General features: G+C 36.0%; 1 long non-coding RNA gene across 2 annotated transcripts in view; it reads left to right on the top strand.

The window, feature by feature from the left end:
• The first annotated feature begins 508 nt into the window (after positions 1 to 508).
• LOC140501823 (uncharacterized) overlaps positions 509 to 26,719 on the top strand; it is a 49,468-nt gene continuing 23,257 nt past the window's right edge. For both annotated transcript variants that reach the window (XR_011966374.1, XR_011966375.1), the window contains exon 1: positions 509 to 635. This is a non-coding gene — a long non-coding RNA (uncharacterized lncRNA). The remainder of the gene's footprint in view (positions 636 to 26,719) is intronic.

The raw sequence follows: 26,719 nt of genomic DNA, 5'->3' as shown, positions 1-26,719 counted from the left end.
AAGAAATACATGGATATGTGGCTAGGGAAGAATCTATGACCAAACAAGGCATAGAGAATCACAAAAGAGAAAATGGAAAACTTTGATTTGTAAAAGTAAAAGATTTTCACACAACCATATCTAATACAGTTAAAATTGGAAGGAAGGAAGGAAGGAAGGAAGGAAGGAAGGAAGGAAGGAAGGAAGGAAGGAAGGAAGGAAGGAAGGAAGGAAGGAAATCCCAAGTTAACTGGGAAGCTTCTGGCAATCAAAATTTACCTCCATTTGGACAGGAGAAGTTCAAGAAAGAGAGGGAAAGGGAGAGAATGAGTTGAGTTAGCCAACTAGCTGGGTCCCCCATTCAGGCAACTACATCTACTCACAGGTTGTGTTTATCCTTTGTTTTTTGAAGAGGATCATGACATCAGGGAAATTATGACATCACTTGCAGCTGACTGATTTGAGTGAGGGCTGTGTAAGGTCACCAGTCTCACTTTCTCCTCCAGAACCATCTAGATCCAACGATCAGATATGCCCCAAAAAGCTCACTATTGAGAAAACATCATCCTGCCAGATCCCATGAGGCTTAGTACTCCACCTCTTCCCCAACTTGTGCTCCTCTGGTGGAGAGTTAGAGTCACGAACTTCGAACTCAGGTCAGAAGATCTCTTCATTTCTCACCTAACTGCATTACTTTGCAATTTCTCTGATTTTTCCGTCATATTTTTTCCTGTCACTCTTTCCTATTTTCAACTTCCTTTTTTGTGCAGTCTTCTCTCCTAGAGATCAGGGACTATGTTTTTTCCCATTTGTGTCTGCAGCACTTAGCAAAGTGTCTGACACATAGTAGATGTTTAAAAAATGTTTATTAATTGACATAGCTCTGCAAATTTGTTATTAAGCTTTAATTTCTCTCTTTTTATTTTAATTACTCAATTGGTAAAGAGTGGAAGAACAAATGAATGCTGAGTAATAATAAAATTAATTTTTTAAAAATAGATCTAGCTCCATTACAGAATGGATTTTGAGGAAAAAACAGTATATTGTATAGAGGAAACAAATCTGACATCAAATGGCAGAGTATATTAACATTTACCATGCTGCATTTTGCTCCAGAAAATGTGGAATTTCAATGATGAAATCTAACCAACATGACTTGAAATAAAAAATTATTTAGAGACAAAATGACCATACTTAAAATTGTCATGGATCAATTGATTTTCTCAACCAATGTTCTGTGTTTATATGGCAAGCAATATAACATTCCAATTTACCAAAGTAAAGTTATCAGTTTTGAAAAACTAGAACATTATTAACAAATATCAAAACCTTACTAACAAAAATATATAAATAATACAGAAGTTAAACTATAAAAAGTATTGAAAATTATTTCATGAAATATAAGTAATAATGATCAGACAGCTAGGTGACTCAGAGGATAGAGCACTGGGCCTGGAGTCAGGAAGACCTAAGTTCAAATCCAGCCTCAGACAATTACTAGTTGTGTGACTCTAGGCAAGTCACTTAACCCTGCTTGCCTCAGTTTCCTCATCTGTAAAATGAAGTGGAGAAGGAAATGGCAAACCACTCCAGTATCTTTGCCAAGAAAACCCCAAAAGGCATCAGGAAGAATCTGTCATAACTGAAATGACTCAACAACAAAAGTATTTAGTAAAGAGTGAGTTTAGCACATTACAAAATCACGCAATCTGAGTTGGAAGGACCTTTAGGGGACATCTAACTCATGTCTTTTTTGAATGAGAATCACCTCTGTAACCTATGAAACAAATGGTCGTCCAGCCTTTGCTTAAAAATTTCTAGTAGGAGAAACTATCTCTCAAGATAGCCCAAAGCTAAAGGGGCATTAGGGAGACAATAGGGTTTTTCACAACAGAACACCAAAGAAAGAGAGCTTTGCTATTTTCAGATACACATAATAAAAGCAGCAAAGTGAGCTAGGTGACTAAGGAACACATGACCCTTGCCTCCTTAGCTTATCTTTTGTGGGAGAGGAAAGGGTGTCAAATGAATTTGCGTGCTAAACCAGAGATTATCAGATAACCCTAAATTAGTTATCTATAATTTATTCTAATAATCATCCAGACAAAAGAGTTTAAAAAAAAAGACACGATTTTGTTAGTTCGATGACTATGTTAGTTTGAAAACTGTGACTAAAGCGAACCTTAGCAGAAAGCCCTTTTAGCTCCTATACCTTAGCAGACTAAAACTGAGGTAGCCATGAAGATAGGATGAAAAACTTGTAGTAGGGACCAGTGTCCAGCAGAAACTATGTTGCCATGAAACCAGCAAAGCAAAGCCTTGCTAAAAAGATGTCCCTTAAGACACCAGTGTGATGAATGGCTACCTTTCTTGCCTGGAGAGGACCGTAGAGCTGTTTTCCATGATCGACTCATGGCAATACGTGGAATGTAAAAAGCACATTATATAGGGACAGTCACACCATGAAGAAGGAAAAATCTTTTGTCATATATGTGACAGGAATTATTACTCTTTTGGTACAGAGTTTGATGGTCCTCCATCAGATTACTGAATTTGTTATTGTTGTCAAAGAACTTTCCCATCACTCGGTAGATGGAAAGATAGGAAAAAAAATAAAATCAAAATTTTGCCTCTGATACTATTTACCGTATCTAAATTAAAATTGTGTGGCCAATTGATTGCTACTTGATAAAACTCATTTTCTCCTTTCTTTGCCAATAAATCATGAGGGGAGGAAGGGACAAAAGGACTATTGAAAGTAGATAATAACGTCCTAAAAGACATTGGTGGTGCTGCTGTGTTAAAGTCAGGAGCTGTTACTCTATGACTGTGTCCTAGGCTTATGTGTTCCTTATCTATATGTCTCTTTTCATGATCCTTACCTGTGTCTACTTTCCCTACTGATGATATTTGTAGTTGTGGAATTTTGTGCTTAGGTTTGTGGATAGAATATTCTATTGTGACTTTTCTTGCTATGCTACTTCGTTGGATGTCTTTACTTTGAACCATTTGTGTACTCTGGCTTACTAGAGAAGAAAAGGAAACATTTTAGTACAAGTTCTCATGAGTTATGGTTTTAAGTAGAGGAGAACCCAAAAAGTACATGCAGCCTACTGGGGAAAGCTAGTTCCTAGACAACTTAAAATCTAATTGGAGTGATAGATAGCATTGCCGTTCAATTAAAAATTATTATATACTTAAAACAGATGCAAAACCAAAATAAGGAATAAAATAATATAAAACCCCCCATAATCTCCAAATTATTTGCATTTTGCTCTAAGAGGGGGAAGAAAAATATAAAAACAAAAAAAGAAACCAATTGCAGGTTCTGCATCTCCTAAATTCTTTTTTACATATAAGAGATTAAGAATTTTCCTTCTAGTTTCTTTATATAGTTGTATATGTTAGTTCTGGTTTGGTTTCTTCATTCTGTATTACTTTATATTCCTTTCTATGTGTTTTTGTATTCTTTTTTTTTTCATTTTTGTGATAAAATGGAATTATATTACATTACTACACCACAATGTGTTCTACCATCCCTCAATCATTGAACTGATAAGAGCATACAGTCTTTTGCTGTTATGAATAATGACACTAAGAATAGTCTTTTTTCAACCATTTAATAACATCCTTAAGATATAGTCCTAGCAATGGAATCACTGGGGAAGGTTACGTTTTATAACTTGTTTTCCAAACTGTTTTTCAAAAAACCCGCAACAGTTCTCAGTTCCATCAGCATCAATATATTGTACCTATTTCCCCACAATCCTACCAACATTGAATTTTGTTTTGAATTCTTTGCTTCACATGTTTTAATTGGCACTTTTCTGACTTTTAGAAACAAGTAGGTAACCAGGAGTTTTTGAGAGGTCATGTGACTATAGATTTCTGAATGCCAACCTTGGAGTCAGGAAGTCCTGGCTCCAAAATTGTCCTCAGATACATACTCCTGGCTTTGTGACTGAACTAATCACTTCACCCCTCAATGCTCCAGACAATCTTCTAAGGTTAAGTTAGGAACAAGTGAGTGATCTTTCTGCTAAGAGGGTTTTCCCTACATCAATGAAATCGGAAGTTCAGACCACTCTCAAAAAATCTACCCTGGAACATAGTAGAGAACGGGGCTAATAAGTGCTCATTAATAACTATGAGGAGGAGGCCACAATACTTACACAATAGTCATTAAGCTTGTTATGAAAGGGATTCTTAGAGTTGGACTAAACGTGACTTCTGGATTTTTTAAATGATTAATATAACATTAATTAATTATACAGAAAAATCACATATAAAATATAATAATCACATAATAATGTAGGTTCAATAAGTTCAATGAAATATTTTCCCCAAAAAATATTGCAAAACTCTTGGAAATCAAAGACTTCCATGTCTTATGTTCTTTTGTATCTCCCTCACAGTTTTACACCTATTATTTAATACAATATTCAATAAATACTGTGAAGACAAGTTAAATTCACTCCTGTGACAGTTAGTGACCATGGGCAGGTCATTTAACTCTCAAAGTTTCAGACCCTCCTGTGGAAAAAGTGGAACAAGCACTGGCCCTGGAGTCAGTGGACCCACGTTCAAATTCTGCCTCTGACACTACCTCTGTGAGTTCAGGCAAGTCATCTAACATCATTGGGTCTCAGTTTCCTCATACAGAATGAGAAATTTGAACTGACTGAAATTGAAATTGACCGTTGAGATTCCTCCAGTCTTAAATCTATGATTCCATGAGCTAAGTTGCTACTATTATCTATTCACTTACAGATATGATACAAAATTGGTAGAGACAGGCAGTTCCAGCTTAAAAAATATCGCTGATGCTCACTTATAGTATTGGTACTACAGAAGAAGCTGACAAACCACTTAATTTTTCATTGCCTCCTCAAAAATGAGTAGATATCTAGATGTCCTGTTTTCCGAGGCTCTCTTTACAAATAGTTTTCCCACCAATCTTGGAAAATAATTCCTTAGCGTCCATATTCAAAGTTCTACAGAACAGTAGCTAGCATAAGCATACAAATTTGAGGTTTGTAAAGTACTTTCCATATGTTATCTAATCTGATCCTTATAAGTCTGTGATATTGGTGTTATTATTATTCCCATTTGGCAGAGGAGAAAACTGAGACAGACGGAGATTAAATGACTTGGATAAGGTCACAGAGCCAGTAAATACCTGAGACCAAATCTGAACTCAGTTCTTTTTAACTCCACATCCAAGATTCTATTCACTCCTTCACCTAGCTACTGACCTCCTTAAAGGAAAGAATTGTTTTCTTTTCTGTCTTTGCAAATCCATTTCATTACCCAGTGCCAAGAATGTAGTAGGTGTTTAACAAATCCTTATGGAAGTGGATTGAATGAATAGAAATTATTTATGTCTATGTTATATTATTTAACATTATATATTTAGCTATATTCCTACTTAGAAAATATTTATATGCCCACTTAGAGAAAGGCATTAGAACTAAATATTTTCACCATGATTTAAAAATGAAATTTAATGTAAGCTTAAGGAAAGCTAAGCTTGTCTTCAACTCTTCCAATCCTCTTCTAGAATTTGCTCAACAAAGTACCTTCCTTGCTTGTTAGATGGAAAATTAATAAAAATGATAATTTGCCAAGGAGTAGCAATTCAGCCAAAGCAAACATACCGTTCATTAAGAAACAGTGTGTAAGCATATGTTTTACTTTCTTAGCCAACTTGGCCGCTAATTGGTGTATTGCTCATATTATGCCAAATTAATATTTTTATATTGAGCAAAATAAGTGTAAAGCTTTTATTTTAATGGCAGTAATGTGACAGCTCCCATCAAAGTGAAAAAAGACCCTGGTTGGGGCTAGGGATCAAATTGCTGCTAAAGATTAAATTCAATGTTTCTCTTTCCATTTGTTCAACTTTAAAGCAAAAATTCCACTGTGACCCACTGGAGTAAGTCATATGTCAAGGCTTTGATGATGTCAGCAGGAAATATCAGAGTAGCTAAATGAGGCATTTTGTGTGATGAAAAAATATGGAGTATGCTTTTAGAAAAAGCAAAATAACTTCTGTAGATGAGTCTGAACAAATGGTAGGAGATCTTTGATATTTTTTAATTTCTATGACCAGTGTCTTGGGATTCTCACACAAAAAAATCCTGACAGTTTTATTCTAGATGTCCTGTTTTCCTAGGCTCTCTTTACAAAATAGTTTTCCCACCGGTCTTGGAAAATAATTCTTTAGTGTCCATATTCAAAGTTCTACAGAACAGTTCAACAAAAACTCAATGACAGAAAACTATAAGAGACTATTTATGCTACTAAGACTTTAGTACACTTGGAAAGTATAGGATGTTTTTACTGATTTGGACTGGGGTAAAGTTATAGACACTTAAAATTGGACTATCTTTGTAAATTGGGGGTTAGCATGGTTCTTAATAGTGAATTTCCTTTTTGTTCCCTCCTTAATTCACTCATCTGCAACAGGTCTCTCAGTTTCTGTGCATAAACAAAGTTACCAATACGTATTTATAACTTAGATGCTTATTTAAACATTATTTAACATTTTTTTTAAAATTGCATTACAAATGGTAGATAAATTTTGTTTTTTAAAAACGCAGCTCCAATTTGCCTATGTGAAATATTTTTCACTAAATATACTTGGATTAAAAAAGCTTCTCTTTAGAGTTTTACCACTTTAGACAGCAATATTCAAATATAGATAATGTCATATATTATATATGTAAAACTTTACATAATATATAATTGTCACATATGTAATTTATACTTAATATAATTGACATATTTTATATAATTATATAATATAATTAATGATAGATATATTAGATATTGGCAGATAGGTGACTCAATGAGTACGAGGCCTGAAGTCAGGAAGACTGATCTTCGTTAGTTCAAATCTGGCCTCGGATACTTTGTGTGACCCTGGGCAAGTCACTTAACCCTGTTTGCCTCAGTTCCTCATCTATAAAATGAACTGGAGAAGGAGACAGAAAACTACTCCAGTATCTTTGTCAAGAAAACCCCAAATGGGGTAATGAAAAGTCAAACAGGACTGAAATGACTAAACAGCCACAATATTAGATATTATATATATTGCTGTTTACCAGCAATATATACACATATATCTTTCTATTCTTCAGTCTATATACTGCTATATGTATCAAGTATATAGATGAGACAGCAACATACATGGGTGTATATACATATATTATACATTTGTACACACATGCATATATATGTATACACACACTCTTCTTGTCTCTCCAGTCCCCTTTTTTTCTGCCCTTGTATCGCCTTCTGGTACGAGTTGTTTGTTTGTGAAATTGCCCTGTCATGCCCAGGGTCCTGCGTGCCATGTAGAAACACATTCACACAATAAATCTTCTGTAGCTGCAGACAATTTCTCTCTCACAAGACAGCTTTCATTCTCAAGTGCACATGATTTATTCCGTACAGAATTTCTGCATGTGTTTGGGATTTTTTCTCTTAGACTATTAATATCAGAATTTATGTATGCTTTTTAATTAAAATGCATTTTTTCATAGATCATGGAGATACTATCAGAAATAAAAAGTCTTTCGGTCATCAGATAAAATCTCAAAACTAATTGATCTTTATGGAGTAGAACTTCTTTGTTTGCTAAGAAAATGTAAAGATAACGTGGAGATATGTCCCCAAAGTTCTCCACTTGCCAATTTCAAGAATATTCTTTTTAAAACACAGATCGCTTTCAATTATTTGATTGCTTTGGGGACAACGAAAAGCACAATCTGTTGAAATACACATAGAAAGGAAATTCCATGCCTCTTCTTATGCAAAATTCTCAATTATCTGCATCATCAAATCTTTTACCAAGAAAATTAATAGAGCAAATTGGAACAAGGTGATTTTAACTCTCCTCTAACCCTATCCATATTCTGGTGACAGTACTAGCTACAGTAAAATGTTCAAATGATGACCAGCATGATCATTAGTGTGCTGGCTAAGTGTTCCACTTCTCTGGGGGGGAAATACATGTGACTTTTAGGTTTAATCTGCATTATTACCATTTTATCCACCACTTTCTTACGTCTAGACAATCACTCAAACTCTAAATCAAACTCTAATTTGTAGAATTTGCTGATTTCCAAGGTGTAAATACTCACACTGAAAATTTGACAATCACCACTTGGGAGCCAGAATGAGCTGGCTCCAGCACATAATGCTTAAAAGAAAAAAGAAAAGAAAAGGCATAGTAACTTATTAGAGCATCATGGCTGACTTTTTCAAGGGTTCATTCAATCTATTAACTTTATTATTTCAAGAATCTATAGTTTTATGGGTATGAATATGAGTGCTCCCATGTAGAGGATATAAGCAAACTCTAGGTTTTAACAAATGATCTTTTTGAACAGGTAAAGAAAAAAAGTCAACATCCCATGGCCAACCTTCTAGTTATGAGCATTAAAGAATCTCGTTAGATTAATTCAGTCAAAAAACCCAAAATCTATCACAAGGTGCATAATCAACCCAATCCAATTCAATTCAATAAACATTTATGAAGTGCCTTCTACGGCCTCTCTCAGTCACAGCAGTGCCCTTTGCTCATGGCTCCATATTGGCTTTGAGTGAGAGTAAGGATAAGGGCTCCCACAGTTTTATACTTACTACATGTTGAGGCAATTTTCAGAGATTCAAGTGAAGGTCCAAAAGTTCTATAGGGGATAATCATCTGTAATACAGATGCACTATTATACTATTATCAACCCCAAAAGGGTTGATAATTCATGAGCATCTGAGTCAAAACTAAGTATGCACTGAAGACCTGAGGGCTTTCAAGAGAGGACTTTAGCTGTGACTTGAAGATATGAGACAGAGACGAGAAGGGGAACCATTCCATGAATGTCCATGAAAGTCATTGCAAATGCCCAGAGTGGGGAGATGGAACATCTTGTGGACGGTCAATGAGGAGATCACAGAGTATGTGGGGGGACATAAAGTGCAAGACTGGAAGATAGGTTTTAAAGATTTTTGGATACCAGAGGAGTTTATGCTTGATCCTTCAAGTGACAGGCAGCTACTATACATGTTTCACTCCCATTGTACTTAAAATTTGCACTCATTCTCCCTTGGGACCTCAAGAAGAGACTATTTCCCCAAGTATAAGCGTGTGGGAAATAATTTTAAACTATTGTTCTTGCTATACATTCTCAGTAAATATCCTTTTTGTAAAACCTAATTAATTATTGATATTAGGTTATACACCTAATAAAGGTTCAGAAACAGCATTTTTAGAAGCCAGGGTGACTGAAAGATGGTTGTGGTCTCAAAAGTAATAGAAAAGTTAGGGAGAGGGATGGGTTAGGGATAGGGATGGGATGGAGATAATGAATTCAGTTCTGGATATGCTGAGTTTAAGAGATCTATGGGACATCAAATTTAAGATGTCTACTAGGTAGTTGGAGATGTGAGACTGGAGGTCAGCAGAGAGGTTAAGACTGGATAAATAAATTTGAAAACCATCAGCATATAAATGATAATTGAATCCATGAGAGATGATGGTATCACTCAGTGAAATACCACACAGGGGAATCAACAACACAAGAAAGTGACCTGGTGTGTACTCAGTGAAGATCCAGCAAAAGAGGCTGAGAAGGAGCAGTCAGAAAATCAGGAAACAGAGGCTGCAGAGAGGTTATGAAGCATAAGGATTTAGAAAAGGTCATTAGATTTAGCATATCTAGCTTGCACTTTTAAGTACAATGTTCTTGCTCAAGACATGGCAACCTTTCATGCATTGTGTTAAAATAATTTCAACAATTTTGTAAAACAATTGCTATTATTTCATACTTTTAACCTTTCAGGTTCAATATTCAAAAGAATTATTAATCACTCAAAAGAACTGAACTTACAGTTAAGAAATGCTGCCATAAGGGGAGGTAGAGGCATTAATGGCATGTCCAAGTTACAGGCTTAAGCTTAACCATATATTTATTTGAAATATAAATTAGTCACAAGTTTTTCAGCTTTCCTTTTTCTTAGCAAAAATATACTTCTTTATGATTTAAACAGCACCACCAAACATTGTTAAATATTCTACATGTAGGAAAAACTGTTAAAGAAAACATTTAAGGTGCAATTTGGGATCTCTTCCACTAAATCTTAACAGTGTTCATCACTGCTTGATCTCGATAGGGTCTTATCCTTATATTACAACTTACCTTGCTTGATATGTTAAGCAGGTGACATACCATTTAATATATGTACTAGAACTCATGAATTCTGAAATAAATGAAAATTAAATATAGTTTGTGAATAATTTACTACAATAATTATTTTACTCATTAACTTTTAAACTCCCCAAAATATTGTTTTAAATTACAAAAAGTTTTATGGTAAATTGCTATGTATTGGTGCCACTTGTATTATTGCAATTAAATTGGAGCTAGCTTCCATCATGAAGCCTTGGGTAGCAATTTTGATATTCTAACAATTTCAAATTGCCTAAAGCTGAAATTTAATAAGCTGTTAGGACAGATGGGATTTCTTTTTTTAAGTGAAAAAAGTGATTAAAATCTTTACTGTTTTCTAATTATTTTGCTATTTTAAAAATCAAATTAATTCTTCTGATTTTATTCCTTTTCTTCGGAATCTAACCTCCAGACCACGTCTTAGGCATGGACTAATTCATCTAGTTTTGTGAACTTTGGAGAAAGGCAGAGTATATTAAGTCCAAGTCACTGTCAGGCCATAAGGATGCCCTCAGAGGCAAATAGGGGAAGAAAATATGCATGCTAGGCACCCAGAAGGGATTTGAGTGAGGCATTTCAGAGTTCAAGTAAGGATCTTTCCCAGGATTCAGACCATACAGTGCAAGAAGGAAAACATAGACGTGTGTGTGTTTGTGGTGTGTGTGTGTGTGTGTGTGTGTGTGTGTGTGTGTGTGTGTGAAACTAAGCAGACTGAAATAAGAGCATTTACTGCTTGCCAGCCAAGGTCAAGGAACCACTGGATATATAATAGAGTTGGACAAGAATCTAAGAATCCGCCACAGCAGAGGATAATACTTGTTTGCTCACAGATTTCTGGGAGATGGCTGCTCTTTAAGTTCTACTCTCCCAAGAGAGGCTGATCGTACTCAGCTAGCCCTGCCAAATATTTTGCAAGCTGTTGTGTGACAATTTCTTCTTAGTATTTCTTTTAAAAGACTTCTTTTAAAAAGCAGTCATTGAACTTAAGTAATTGTATTTCATAATTTTGTTATGATAACAGCACTAATCCCCTTTTACTTAGAGGCAATTTGACTTACCCACAACAATGTCAGCACAATCTATGACGACAAAATTGCAATGTCAAAAAGAAACCAGTACAGTTATTTCTGCAGGTCTCTACATACCTATGGAACTTTAAAATGAAATTTAAATATCAATAGTCATTAAACATAAAGTTGATTTTCAAAACTGATTTTTTGTAAAATAAGATTTGAAATAGACATTGAATCTGTTGATAGTAGCAAGATTAATGAATAAGATTAAAATCCAAGAATTTTGTTACCCAGGAAACACATTTCTTTGCTTTTAAACAATTTTTAATGGGAACAATTAGCTAAAAAATAAGCACTACCTAAGTACAGCTCATAAAATGTTATTTATTGAAAACCTTATTCTTTAGAACCTTTCATCTAACCTCTGGATGAGTCAAATTCATTTTTCACAATCTTGTAGTATAAATTATAATAAAATAGGGCAAAATTATTCTGCTGAGTTATGAGATAAATAGTTCTCCCTTGAATATGTCTAATACTTCATTGCCTCATCTTTTGAGTTCATGATAAAATGTAGAATATTTATTATTATATAATTGTTAAAATATAATTTATAATATTTATTAATGTAAAAACTAGAATATTTATTACAAGTCTTCTATAAGAGGTCTTAAAACTGACATCCTTTTATTTGCATATTTAGATAAAAAATATTTAACTTCTAAATAATGACTGTAAATTAGCCTTGTAACAGAATTACAAATGTAGCAACATTGTGAAACTTTACATTCCTCTCCAGGAAACGTTGTCTTATTAAATTTGATTCACTATCCTGTCAACAATTTTGGAGATCCCAACCATCATCCGCAAAGTAGTTCCTAAAACTTTTCAAGTCTGCTCCAAAGTTTGTTAGTTTGAAACAGATTTTGCAAGGCTGTTTTCTCTGAACATTTTTATTCCCTAACCCTTCTGTGAGTTTTTAAATCATTTTTCATACCTCTTTCTAGCTCTGGCCAAGACGTACCTAACTCAGGATTTTAAGTGAATCAAAAAATAAAAAAAACAAATTTTAAAAGAAGGACATCGATTGACAGAATAGTTCAACCACCTCCCTGTTCCTACAACTACTCATCACAGCAGTAACTCTGCCAATTCTCCATGAACAGAATCACATCATCTCTAGTGAGACGAAAGTAAGGATGGGAATAAAGACTCAATTCTTTCAGAAGTGGCCCATTTCATTTTTTAGATAGCATTACTTGTTTTGAATCTAACCACATTAACAAAAAATTAAAGGTATCAGTAAAACTTGATACTTGATGACAGCTGTCATGTCCTAACCTGAGTCTACTCTAACTTAAATATCCTCAGGTTCTTTAGACAACCCTCTAATGATATGAATCCCAGGCTTTTCACAATAAGTCCTTCTTAACGCAATCTGGAATTGAATTAACTTTCTTTGTTTCCATGTCACATTGTTAACTCATTAAGTTGGCAGTTCACTAAAGTCCTCAAACCCTTGTCAATGCAACTGCTGTCTAGCCATGCCTCACCTGTCTTGCACTTACAGAAATGATTTTTTTTATCCTGTATAAAACTTTACATTCATTCCCATGAAACTCTATCTTATTAGATTTGATCCAATATCCTGTCAATAACTTTGGGGATTGTGACCATTTTTAATAGGTGCTACTAATGTAGAATGCTGCATACATTTTCATATGAGGTTTATTTATTATTATTATTATTTATGAGGTATTGTTAGTTTTACCTAACTTTTACCTTGTCATAAGAGATCTTTTGGTAAGTATGAATAATCTGCAAATGTGATATAAAAAAATCAATAAAACTAAAAAAGAAAAAAGGAATATACCATTAAAAATCTATGAAAAGGAGGTCCAAGAACTGTCAAACCAATTGCCATCCCTGGGCGTTAGATGATCATGATTATTCACATAACAGTAAAACTTTAAAGAATGATATTCAAAAGGATAACCAAAGGATATTTCGGAACAACTCAACATTTGTAATAGCACTAAAAATTGTCCCATTTTGAGAGATATATTTTATACATACATCTTTATCTTGTCTCGTATGCATATGCAACTACTAATATAGAAATATACATAGATACATAAGTACACCTGTATATGTATATAATGCACCACTATTGGGAGTCAATATACACACATAAACATACATACATTAAAGTAACAGTTATATGTATGTATACATGTATGTGTGTGCTGACCCCAGTACTGGTACATCAATAAACAATGGAGGCTCGGTGACCCTGAGCAAGTCACTTAACTTCTAAGTGCCCTGGACAACTCTTTAATGCCACATGTAGCACAGCAGTTGCAGTAACTTTGCTAAGAGGTCTTTTTCCTTCCATTCTATCCTATCTACAAACTATCTTTCATAATCCTTCCAGACTTTTTCTCAGGCATAGTGCTAATCATATCCCTTCTTTGTTCAAAACTCTTTCATAATTCCGTATTGCCTCATGAGCAAAGTTCAAATTCCTTTTCAGCATTCAAGATCTTCCACAATCCTGCACTATCACATCTTGTTAGCTTAATTTTATAATTCCCCTTCTCTATGTATTCTATGTACACTAAAGCTATACTTAACTACTCTCTTTCCTCAATACATACTCTAAATTTTTCTACCTCTGGTGCTTATATTGTTGCCTAGAAGGTACCCTTCCACCCACTCACTAACCTCCCTAAAGGGGCCAAGGTCTCCCAGTGCATCCTGGGTCATCTCTAGTCATCCTGAGGAATATCTGGTCACTGGATTCAGATGGCTCTGGAGGAGAGGTGAGGTTGGTGACCTGCACAGCCCACCCTCACTCAAAACAAAGTCAAGTGCAAGTCATGTCATCATGTCTCTGATGGCATGGTCTTCTTCAGCAATGAAGGATGAACACAACGACCTACCTAAATTGTTTTGAACCAATAGCAATCCTTTAAAGCCCAAATCTTCAATGAAATCTTTCCTGACTACCCTCATTGGGAATGATCTTTTTCCCTCCTCAGTTTCTATGAGGCACTTTGCAGCATTTTGATGCACTTATCATGATATTAATTCGTATTATAGCTATTTGTGTATGTATTTATTTCCTCCCTGAATTGTAAGCCCCATGAGGTCAATGATTGTCATGTCTAATTTTTGTTTGTCTACCAGTACCTATCACAGTTTCTTTATCTGTAACAATGACAGCTGAACTAAAAGTCCCTTCCAGCATTAAAGTCTATGAGTCAAAAATGTTCCTGATTCTGTCCACCCAACCAGCCAGAAATGACTCCTCAGCTTCTTCAAATCTTGAATGCTGAACAGAGGTTTGACTTCTCATAAACATTTGATCAAATTCTAACTTGTATTATAGTTATTTGTGCACATATTGCATTCTCCTCTGCTGTATTTCAAACTCTTTGAATACAGGAACTATCATTTTTCATATTTGTATCCTCAGCACCTAAGGACAATTCCTTGCACATAGTAAACACTTAATAAGTATCTGTTGAATTGAATTGGACTGAATCAAATATATTTGCCTGGAGCCTTTCAAATCTGATCAAGAGTGCTTTAAACTGAAAGTGAAGGGGAAGAAGAAAACTGTCCACATACATTTGCCAAGTTGGATACTACAGAAAATAACAATTATAATATTGGAGCAAGAATAGCAATAGAGTTCCAATAATTCATATAAAATAATATCTAAAGAAGGAACCAGTAATGAACCTCATGGTCTTAGATATCTATATAGAAATGCACTCAAGCATGGATGACAAGATCCCATCTGATTACACTCATTTTATTCTTCTTTGGCTTCTCCAGATGCACTCATTTTGGATTTCTTTTATTTCTCCACCATACCTTCTATACTGAGTACTTTCTTCCCCTATCTCTTTTTAACTTTCTTTTATATGCTGTCTTCCCCCATTAGACTGTAAACTTCTTAAGGGAAGAGATTATCTTTCTTTTTTGTTTTTGTATTCCCAGTGCTTAGCACAATGTTTGGCACATAATAGGTGCTTAAAAAATATTTACTGACTATCTCAATGCAAGGAGCCAAATGTAATCAAACTTGGTAAGATGGAACTCATTAATGTGTTATGGCCTTGGAAGATGATATATATTCAAAAAGAACAGAATGAATTTTTTTAAAGATAGAGGTAGAATCATATGCATATTAAGATATATTCATGTAAAAAAATCTGGGAACTGAAGGATGAATGAATGATGAGGAACATTTGGGTAAGGATCACCAGAAGCAGAAACAGAAACTATATGGTCATGAGACCACTGAGTCAAAAGAGGAAAATGGGAAGGAATTCAAGAAATAGGTCACAAACCTGGCACAGAAGCACAATACAGTAGAGATGGGGAATTTCAATTATTCATAGGTCTGACAAAGTTCTCCAAGAATTCCATTTTTTAAATGGTAGAATAAGTGGCAATTGGGGCTATTATTCTTGATCTGATTTTCACCAACAGGAACAAGTTGTTTCTTAAGTACAAATGACAAGGTGCAACCTTTTAGGGCGAAGTGATCTTTCCCTGTTAGAATTCATGATAGAGAAGAGAAAACCTAGACACAGGTTGACTTGCCTAAGGAAGTATAGTAATAGGTCAAGCTTTAAAATTCTATAAGGGAAATTGGCCCATGAGTGATAGGATGCTCTCAAGAATTAAAATTTAAAGATAATAGAAAAGCTGTTTTTATTTTTTATTTTTTTATTTTTTATTTTTTTTAATTTTTTTATTTTTTTAATGTTTAACAATCACTACCATGCAATTGCGATTTTATCCCTCCCCACCCACCCCCCACTACCTCCCTCCCTCCCCACGACTGCATACAATTCTGTATAGATTCTACATATACTTTCCTATTGAGTATATTTTCACTATAGTCATGCTATGTAGTCAGACTAAGATAAATGAAAGAATCCGTATAACAAATCAGAACATGATACACAAACAGATACACATACACAAACATGATCTGCTACATTATGTGAGTGACTTCCATATTTCTCTCTCTGAGTGTGGAAGGCATTTTGCCTTGAGAACCACCATTGGGAATTTTTTTTTTTTTCAGAAGTTCTTGTGTTATTACAAAAATCTAAGTCTACCAGAAAAAACTCTCACACACTGTGGTTGTTGCTGTGCATAAAGTTCTCCTGGTTCTGCTCCTTTCACTCAGCATCAGGTCATATAAGTCCTTCCAGGCCTCTCTGAAGTCTTCTTGTTCATCATTTCTTATGGCACAATAGTACTCCATTACATTCATATACCATAATTTATTCAGCCATTCCCCAATTGATGGACATCCCCTTGACTTCCAGTTTTTGGCAACTACATAGAGTGCTGCTATAAATATTTTTGTACATGTGGGACCCTTTCCCATTTTTATGATCTCTTGGGGATATAGACCTAGTAGCGATATTGCTGGGTCAAAGGGTATGCACATTTTTGTAGCCCTTTGGGCATAGTTCCAAATTGCTCTCCAGAATGGTTGGATGCGCTCACAGCTCCACCAACAATGAATTAGTGTTCCAACTCTCCCACATCCTCTCCAGCATTTATCATTTTCTTGTTCTGTCATGTTTGCCAATCTTATAGGTGTGATGTGGTACCTCAGAGTTGTTTTGATTTGCATCTCTCTAACCAATAGTGATTTAGAGCATTTTTTCATATGATTATAGATAGCTTTAATTTCTTCCTCTGAAAATTGCCTGTTCATATCCTTTGACCATTTATCAATTGGGGAATGACTTGTACGATTATACATTTGGGTCAGTTCTCTATATATTCTAGAAATGAGGCCTTTATCCCCGAGCTTAGCTGTAAAAATTTTTTCCCAATTTACTACATCCCTCCAGATTTTGATTGCATTGGGTTTGGTTGTGCAAAAACTTCTCAGTTTAATGTACTCAAAGTTATCCATTTTGCATTTCATAATGCATTCTATCTCTCCTTTAGTAAAGAATTCTTCCCTTCTCCATAGATCTGATAAATACACTATTCCTTGCTTCTCCAGTTTATTCATGGTATCAATCTTTATACCTAAATCATGTACCCATTTGGACTTTATTCTTGTGTACGGTGTCAGGTATGGGTCTATGCCTAATTTCCGCCACACTGTTATCCAGTTTTCCCAGCAATTTTTGTCAAACAATGAGTTCTTATCCCAGAAGCTGGGGTCCTTGGGTTTATCAAACAGAAGGTTGCTATATTCCTTGCCTACTGCATCTTGAGTGCCAAGTCTATTCCACTTGTCTACCTCTCTGTTTCTTAGCCAATACCAAGTGGTTTTGATAATTGCTGCTTTATAGTACAGTTTAAGGTCTGGTAGCGCTAGGCCACCTTCCCAAGCATTTCTTTTCATTAGTCCCTTTGATATTCTGGACCTTTTGTTTTTCCAAATGAATTTTGATATTATTTTATCCAGCTCTAGAAAGTAATTGTCTGATAGTTTAATTGGTATGGCACTAAATAAGTATATTAATTTGGGTAGAATTGTCATTTTTATTATATTAGCACGGCCTACCCATGAGCAACTAATGTTTTTCCACTTACTTAAATCTGACTTTATTTGTGCAAAAAGTGTCTTGTAATTGTGTTCATATAATCCCTGGGTTTGTTTTGGCAGGTAGACTCCTAAGTATTTTATACTGTCTACCCTAACTTTAAATGGGATTTCTCTTTCTATCTCTTGCTGTTGAACTTTGTTGCTAATATATAGGAATGCAGAGGATTTGTGTGGGTTTATTTTGTACCCTGCAACTTTGCCAAAGTTGTTTATTAATTCAAGTAATTTTTTACTTGAATCTCTGGGATTCTCTAGGTAAATCATCATATCATCTGCAAAGAGTGATAACTTAGTTTCTTCTTTGGCTATTCTAATTCCTTGAATATCTTTATCTTGTCTAATTGCTACAGCTAACATTTCTAGTACCATATTGAATAATAGTGGTGATAATGGACAACCTTGTTTCACCCCTGATCTTTTTGGGAATGCATCTAGCTTATCCCCATTGCATATAATGCTTGCTGAAGGTTTTAGATAGATACTGCTTATTATTTTATGGAAAGTTCCCTTTATTCCTACGTTCTCCAATGTTTTTAGTAGGAATGGATGTTGTATTTTGTCAAAAGCTTTTTCTGCATCTATTGAGATAATCATGTGGTTTTTGTTAGCTTTCTTGTTGATGTGATCGATAATGCTAATAGTTTTCCTAATATTGAACCAGCCCTGTAGTCCTGGTATGAATCCTACCTGATCATAATGTATTAATCTCGTGATAAGATGCTGTATTCGTTTTGCTAAAATCTTATTTAAAATTTTTGCATCTATATTCATTAGGGAAATTGGTCTATAATTTTCTTTCTCTGTTTTGTCTCTTCCTGGTTTGGGTATCAAAACCATATTTGTATCATAGAAAGAATTTGGGAGGACTCCTTCTTCCCCAATTTTCAAGAATAGTGTATGTAGTATTGGAATTAACTGTTCTTTAAATGTTTGATAGAATTCACTTGTGAATCCATCTGGCCCTGGAGATTTTTTCCTAGGGAGTTCATTGATGGCTTGTTCAATTTCTTTTTCTGAGATGGGGTTGTTTAAGTATTCAACTTCCTCTTCTGTTAATCTGGGCAATTTGTATTTTTTAAAATATTCATCCATCTCGTTTAGATTGTCGAATTTGTGGGCATAAAGTTGGGCAAAGTAGTTTCTAATTATTGTTTTAATTTCCTCCTCATTGGAGGTGAGTTCACCCCTTTCATTTTTAATGTTAGTAATTTGGTTTTCTTCTTTCTTTTTTTTGATCAGATTAACCAAAGGTTTATCAATTTTATTAGTTTTTTCATAAAACCAACTATTGGTTTTATTTATTAATTCAATAGTTTTCTTTATTTCAATTTTATTAATCTCTCCTTTGGTTTTCAGTATTTCTAATTTGGTATTTACTTGGGGATTTTCAATTTGTTCTTTTTCTAGCTTTTTCAACTGCAAGCCTAAGTCATTGATCTCCTCTTTCTCTATTTTATTTATGTAAGCATTCAGAGATATAAAACTTCCCCTAATAACTGCTTTTGCAGTGTCCCATAAGTTTTGGTACGTTGTCTCACTATTGTCATTCTCTTGAATGAAGTTGTTGATTGTTTCTATGATTTCTTCTTTAACCCAATCCTTCTTTAGAATTAGATTATTTAGTTTCCAATTGATTTTTGGTTTCTCTTTCCATGGCCTTTTATTACATGTAATTTTTAATGCATTATGATCTGAAAAGGATGCATTGATTATCTCTACCTTTCTGCACTGGATTGTGAGATTTTTATGTCCTAGTACATGGTCAATTTTTGTAAATGTTCCATGTACCGCTGAGAAAAAGGTATATTCCTTTCTATTCCCATTTAATTTTCTCCAAAGATCTATCATATCTACCTTATCCAGAGTTTTATTTACCTCCTTAACCTCTTTCTTGTTTATTTTAAGGTTGGATTTATCTAGTTCAGAGAAGGGGAGGTTGAGGTCCCCCACTAGTATAGTTTTGCTATCAATTTCTTCCTTCAACTCCCCCAACCTCTCCTCTAAGAATCTGGATGCTATACCACTTGGAGCATATATGTTTAGTAATGATATTGCTTCATTGTCTATGGTGCCTTTTAGTAGGATATAGTTTCCATCCTTATCCCTTTTGATTAGATCTATTTCTGCTTTTGCTTTGTCTGAGATTAGGATTGCTACTCCTGCCTTTCTTACATGAGCTGAAGCACAATATATTCTGCTCCATCCTTTGACCTTTATCCTATGTGTATCCCCCCGTTTCAAATGTGTTTCTTGTAAGCAGCATATTGTTGGATTATGGCTTTTAATCCATTCTGCTATCCGTCTCCGTTTTATGGGAGAGTCCATCCCATTCACATTCACAGTTATGATTACAATCTGTGTATTTCCCTCCACCCTCTTTCCCACCATTTGTGCTTTTAACTCTCCTGTCTCCCTTCCCCTCCTCAATAGTATTCACTTTTCTCCCCCTCCTCCTGCAGCCTTCCCCTCCTTCTTTTAGCCCCCCTCCCTTTTAGTCCCCTTTACTCTTATTGCTTCTTTCCTCCCTTTTAGCCACCCTCCCCTTTCTTCCCCCTTCCCCTCCTACTACCTATAGAGCTAGTTAGGATTATCTGCTTAAGGTTATTGTTCCCTCCTTTGAACAAATCAGATGAGAGTACCTCTCAAACAATGCTCATCTCCCTCCCCTCCTTCCCTCTACTATAGTTTTGTACTTCTTCCTGTGATATAATTTGCCATTTTCTGCTTCCCCCTTTCCACACCTCCTATTACATTCCCTTCTCATACTTAAATCATATTTTTGCCATGACATCATTTACTTTATGCCCGTTCCCTCTACATATATCCCTTTTATCATAATAGCTGCACAGTTCTCAAGATTAACAGGTATCATCTTCCCTTACAGGGAGGTAAACAGATTGCCCTAATTGAGTTGCAAGTTTTTGTTTTTGTTTTTTCCCCTCTGTTTACCTTTTTATGATTCTCTGGAGACCTGCATTTGAAGATCAGATTGTCTATTGAGTTCTGGTGTTTTGGTCAGGAAGCTCTGGAAATCCCTTATTTCATTGAATGACTTTCTCCTTGCCTGAAATGTTATGCTGAACTTTGCTGGGTAGTTGATCCTCGGTTGGAGTCCCAACTCCTTTGCCTTACGGAATATTGGGTTCCAATTCTTTCGATCTTTTAATGTAGAAGCTGCAAGGTCCTGTGTGATCCTGACTGTGTGACCTTGATATTTAAATTGTTTCTTTCTGGCTGCTTGTAGTATTTTCTCCTTCACTTGATAGCTCTGGAATTTGGCAACTATATTTCTTGGGGTTTTGAGTTTGGGATCCCTTTCCGGTGGGGAACGGTGGATTCTTTCGATGACTATTTTGCCCTCTGAGTCTAGTACTTCTGGGCAGTTTTCCTTGATGATTTCCTGGAAGATATTGTCCAGACTCTTTTCTTCATCATGGGTTTCTGGCAGGCCAATAATTCTTAGATTTTCTCTCCTGGATCTATTTTCCAGGTCAGTTGTTTTTCCAATTAAATATTTTAGATTTTCTTCTATCTTTTCATTCTTTAGATTTTGTTTGACTGATTCTTGTTGCCTCATTGAGTCATTAGTTTCTACTTGCCCAATTCTAATCTTGATCGTATTGTTTTCTTCAGTTAGCTTTCGCATCTCCTTTTCCATCTGGCCAATTTTTCCCTTTAAGGAGCTATTTTCTCCATTTAATTTTTGTACTTCTTTTTCCATTCGACCAATTTTCCCAGTTAGGTTTTGGGTTTCCTTTTCCATCTGATCAATTTTCCCTATTAGGTTTTGAGTTTCCTTTTCCGTTTGATTAACTCTTCCTTTTAGGGAATTATTCTCTCCAGTTAATTTTTGAACTTCCTTTTCCATTTCTTCAATTTTCTTTTTCAGATTGATGTTCTCATCAGTGAATTCTTTTTTTATGGTTTTAAAATCATTGGCCAGTTTTTCTTTTATATCCTTCTTCAGACGTTCCAGGTAATCTAGTTGTGCTTGCGAGAAATTCATAGTCCCATCTGAGGTTTCAGATGGAAGTACAGTCTCAGCTCTGACCTCTTTGGTGTTTGTGTTTTGGTCCTTATCCCCATAGAAAGATTCTATGGTTTTTTCACTTTTCGTCTGCTTTTTCCGATTCATGATGTTGGCTGAGTGTTGTAGCTTTTGGTTCTTTCAGTCAGAAGATACAGATCTTTTAAGTTGAGTTGATGTTTGTCTAGGCTAAAAGCAGGCTTTTTTTGTTGTTGTTGTTGTTGTTGTTGTTGTTGTTGTTTCCCAGATCAACCCTGGGTTTAGCTTGATAGGTGTGTGGGAGGTGTGGTCTGGTCTCAGGCTATCTCCTCAGCTGGCCTGAGGCAAAGGCAAGGCCCGGGGATGGTGATCCCTGCTTCCCTATTGTCTTCCCTTTTCCCCTGGAGGGTTGGGGCACGCCTAGAGGCTAATGAGTGTTCCCGCCCCTCCTGGGGCTCGTCTCCCGGGCTGCGGCTTGCTTGGGTCTCAGTGCGAATTTTTCTCTGCCCTGGGTCGTCTGTCCCTCCAGATAGCCTCCACCACGGTAGGAAGAATCCCCCTTTGCCACCTCTCCAGCCTCTGGTGTTATGAGACCACCTGCCCCCTTCTGCTGTTCCCGCTGATCCAGGATTAATCTGGGGAAGAATTTTATGGTTCCCTCACGGTCATCGGGGGGGGGAGGGGAGAGCACTTACTGATCACTCCGGCATCCCAGCTTCTGGATGTTCAAGTAGTGACCCACTGAAGTCCCGTCTTTAGGCTGAAGATTTCAAAGGCTGTTGCGCTGATATCGTTGGCTCGGCCTGGCTTATCTCCTGCTCCGCTGGTCTCGCCTGCCGCTCTCGGGCCCCTCGGGTCCCCTCCGCCCTGCCGCGCCGACCGCGCTGCGCTGTGCGCCGGGGTCTTACCCCCGCGGAACAGATCCCTCCCGTGGACCTTCCAGTCCAGCCTGGGCTCCGAATCTGTCAAAGTCCGTCTCCCACTGGATTCTACACCTCCAAAGTCTGGTCAGACTCTCCCCCCAGATATATCCAGAGGAGTTTTTCCAGGAGCTTAGGTGAGTCGTTGCTTTCACTCCGCCATCTTGGCTCCGCCCCCTGTTTTTATTTTTTAACAAAAGCAAAAGTAGAAATTGGCTAAAGAGATAAATGTTAACTTATCAACCAATGTGGATATTATTTTTTAAAGGTTTGTGGAAGATAAAAGGAAGGGCAAGTAATAGAGAAGGAAAAATAAATATATATGATCCTGTAAAAGCTATGTCAAAACTATGACTGTAATAATATAAATAACAACATCACTGAAAGTCAAACTCTAATCAATAATAACGCCTAATCCTAATCTTTGATGACAAAATAAATCTGCCTTTGTCCAGTAGAGTGATAGGAGACTATGGATAGGAAACATACTATATCCTATCATACTTTCATTCCCAGATATTTCTAGAATGTATATATTATTAAATAAATTGTTAGACTAATACATTGTTGATGGAGTGGAACTGATCCAACCATTTTGGACAACAATTTGGAAGTATGCCCAAAAGGCTATAAAACTGCATACTCTTTGATCCAGCAATAGCACTGCTAGGTCTGTATACCAAAGAGATTATAAAAAAGGGAAAAGGACCCGCATGCACCAAAATATTTATAGCAACTCTTTTTGTGGTGGCAAAGCATTGGAAACTGAGGGGATGCCCATCAATTGGGGAATGGCTGAATAAGTTGTAGTATATGAATGTAATGGAATATTACTGTGCTATAAGAAATGATGAGCAGTCAGATTTCAGAAAGATTCAGAAAGACTTACGCAAATTGATGTTGAGTGAAGTGAACGGAACTGGAAGAATATTGTCCAAAGCAACAGCAACATTGTATGATGATAAAATATGATAGAATTAGCACTTCTCAGCAATACAATAATCCAAGACAATTTCAAAAGACTCATAATGGAAAATGCTAACCATATCTAGAGTCTGAATGTAGATTGAAGTATACTATTTTCACTTTATTTTTTTGTGGTTTTTTTCTTTTGATCTGTTTCTTCTTTCACAAGATGAATAATATGAAAATATGCTTGACAAATGATTCATATATATAACCTCTATGAAACTCCCTACTGTCAAAAATGGTGGAGTAAAATCAGGGACTTGTTTGAGCTTTCCCCCAATTCCCTCCAAATACCTGTAAAAAATGACTCTAAACAAATTCTAGAACAACAGAACCCACAAAATGACAGAGTGAAACACATTTCCAGCCTAAAAAACCTGAAAGGTCAACAGGAAAGATCTGTTGCACCAGTGTGAGAGAAGAGCCCAGTCCAGTGCAGGCCACACCGAACCAAGTCCAGAGCAGGCCTCAGGGCACTGAATCACTGGCAGTTGTGGCAGTTTCCAAACTTCTTAACCTACAAATGTCAAAGACAACTTAGAAGGTCAGTAGGAAAGTTCTGTCTGACTTGTGTGAGAGAGGAGCCCCGTTGGATCCCAGCCCCAGGGCTGTGCAGGTGGTGGTAGTGGCAGCAATGGCAGCTGCTTCCAGAGTACTCTGCAGGGATCTTTTTCCTGGCACTCAGGCAAGATTCTCTTGCATTGCCCATGCTTAGGTCTGGGTCACAGTCCTGGGGCAAGGAGGAGCACTGGCATGGTAGAACTTGTGGCAGTAGTGGAGAGGGAATCCTCCTCACAATTCCAAGGCAGAAAAGAGTGTTTGTGGTCACTTACAGACCAGAACACAGGATAGGAGTAAACACCTCTCCTTTGATCATACAACCTTGGAAGAACTGAAAATTTACAGATCCCTAGAAATATCTCTGAAAATAGCTACACAAAACCCCTGAAGCTTGGGACAATACACCCTCAACACTGAAAGCAGAGCCCTATCTTAACAAAGAGCTAAAAAGTCAAATAATTGACTGGGAAAATGAGCAAACAGTGAGGGGTGGGGAATCAGACTATAGAATCTTATTGGAAGACCAAAACATACAACCAGAAGAAAACAAAGTCAAAGCTCCTACACCCAAAGCCTCCAAGGAAAATATGACTTGTTCTCAGGCCATGGAAGAGCTCAGAAAGGATTTTGAAAATCAAGTAAGAGAAGTAGAGGAAAACTTGGGAAGAGAAATGAGAGTGATGCAAGAAGATCATGAAAAATGAGTCAACAGCTTGCTAAAGGGGACCCAAAAAATACTGAAGAAAATAACACCTTAAAAAACAGACAAACCCAAATGACAAAAGAAGTACAAAAAGGCAACAAGAAGAATGCCTTAAAAAGCAGAATTGGTCAAATGGAAAAGGAGGTCCAAAAACTCACTGAAGAAAAAACTCCTTAAAAATTAGAATGGAGCAAATGGAAACTAATAACTCTATGAGAAATCAAGAAACTATAAAACAAAACTAAAATAATGAAAAAACAGAAGACAATGTAAAATATCTCATTGGAAAAACAACTGACCTGGAAAATAGATCCAGGAGAGATAATTTTAAAATTATTAGACTACCTGAAAGCCATGATTAAAAAAAAGAACCTAGACATCATCTTTCAAAAAATTATCAAGGAAAACTGCCCTGATATTCTAGAACCAGAAGGTAAAATAGAAATTGAAAGAATCCACTGATCATTTCCTGAAAGAGATCCCACAAAGAAAACTCCCAGGAATGTTGTAGCCAAATTCCAGAGTTCCGAGGTCAAGGAGAAAACAATGCAAGCAATCAGAAATAAACAATTCTAGTATTGTGGAAACACAATCAGGATAACACAAGATTTGGCAGCTTCTACATTAGAGAATCTGAGAGCTTGGAAGATGATATTCCAGAGGTCAAAGGAGCTAGGATTGAAACCAAGAATCACCTACCCAACAAAACTGAGTATAATCCTTCAGGGAAAAAAATAAATATTCAATGAAACAGAGAACTTTCAAGCATTCTTGTTGAACAGATTAGAGCTGAATAGAAAATTTTACTTTCAAATATAAGAACCAAGAGGAGCATGAAGAGGTAAACAGGAAAGAGAAATCATAAGGGACCTATTAAAGTTGAACTGTTTATATTCCTAAAAAAATAATAATAAATTGCTTACTGTCTTAGATTGGGAGGGGGAGTAAGTGAGAGGGAGAAAATTTGGAACTCAAAAATTTTGTTATAATAAATGTTTAAAAATTATCTTTACATGTAATTGGGAAAAAATAAAATGCTATTTTAAAAAATGATGAATGTCCTGGTCATCATTCCATGTCTTGTGCAATGGATTGCTCAGAGACTGAGGGTTAAAAAATGTTATTTCTTTGACAAAAATATATTAAAAGCATACTGTGAAGTGGTAAAAGTATTACACAAAACAATAAAAGCACAAAAGCAGCCTTCAGGGTGATTAAAAGTCATTCTCAAGGAAGTTCTCAGGGATCTCAAGAGTTCTTCTCAAGAGTCTGAGAGCTATCTTTATACATAATTTTTTTTTTTTATCTTAAAGGACCCACTGCTTGGTTCCAAATCAATTCTCCTAAGGGATGAAATTAACTCAAACTGCCACAGGTCTACTCCAGAGGATCACAGGCCTACTCCAGAGGATCTTGAATCACATCATCCCAGTTTGGTACCACAAGATTGCAGGGGTTACCTCCAACTCAGATCAATTCCAGTAGTGTCCTAGACAACACAATCCCTGACTGTTGTTAACCTGAGCAGAATCATCATGAATGGCAGCTTTATACATTTCCCACTGCCTTGTCCTGCTGATTATTACCTTTTCCTCCTTCATACTCCTCTCTAGGTTTTCAGGACATCATTCTCTCCTTGTTCTCCTACCTATTTGACTGCTCCTTCTCAATCTCCTTTGTTGGATCTCCATCCAGACCATATTGTCTAACCATAGATGTCCTATAGAATTCTGTC

The sequence above is a fragment of the Notamacropus eugenii genome, chromosome 4, assembly GCF_028372415.1.
Source record: "Notamacropus eugenii isolate mMacEug1 chromosome 4, mMacEug1.pri_v2, whole genome shotgun sequence".
NCBI classification, from domain to species: Eukaryota; Metazoa; Chordata; class Mammalia; order Diprotodontia; family Macropodidae; genus Notamacropus; species Notamacropus eugenii.
This window is presented reverse-complemented; position numbering and strand designations above follow the sequence as displayed.